The following is a 242-nucleotide window of genomic DNA, read 5'->3' as shown; positions in this document are numbered from 1 at the left end:
CCCTCCCAGACCAAGCGAGGGGTGGTGTCACACCGATCCGCGTCCCCCCGCCCGGGAAGGCGGGCCGGTGTCACCGCCTTGATTGCCCCCCTCCCCCGCGCGTGACAGCGTGTCCGGCCCCCACTTCCGGCGGGCGCTTGGTGTCGCACCCTCTGTCTTCCCCCCGGGCTGAGTCAGGCCGGCGGCCGCTGGCGGTGACGCCACTTCCCGGAAGTGACCTGGGGCGCGGCCGGTGCGGCAGC

Source organism: Gavialis gangeticus, unplaced genomic scaffold, assembly GCF_001723915.1.
Source record: "Gavialis gangeticus isolate Ggan-Ray unplaced genomic scaffold, GavGan_comp1, whole genome shotgun sequence".
NCBI lineage: Eukaryota > Metazoa > Chordata > Crocodylia > Gavialidae > Gavialis > Gavialis gangeticus.
Note: the sequence above shows the minus strand (reverse complement) of the source record.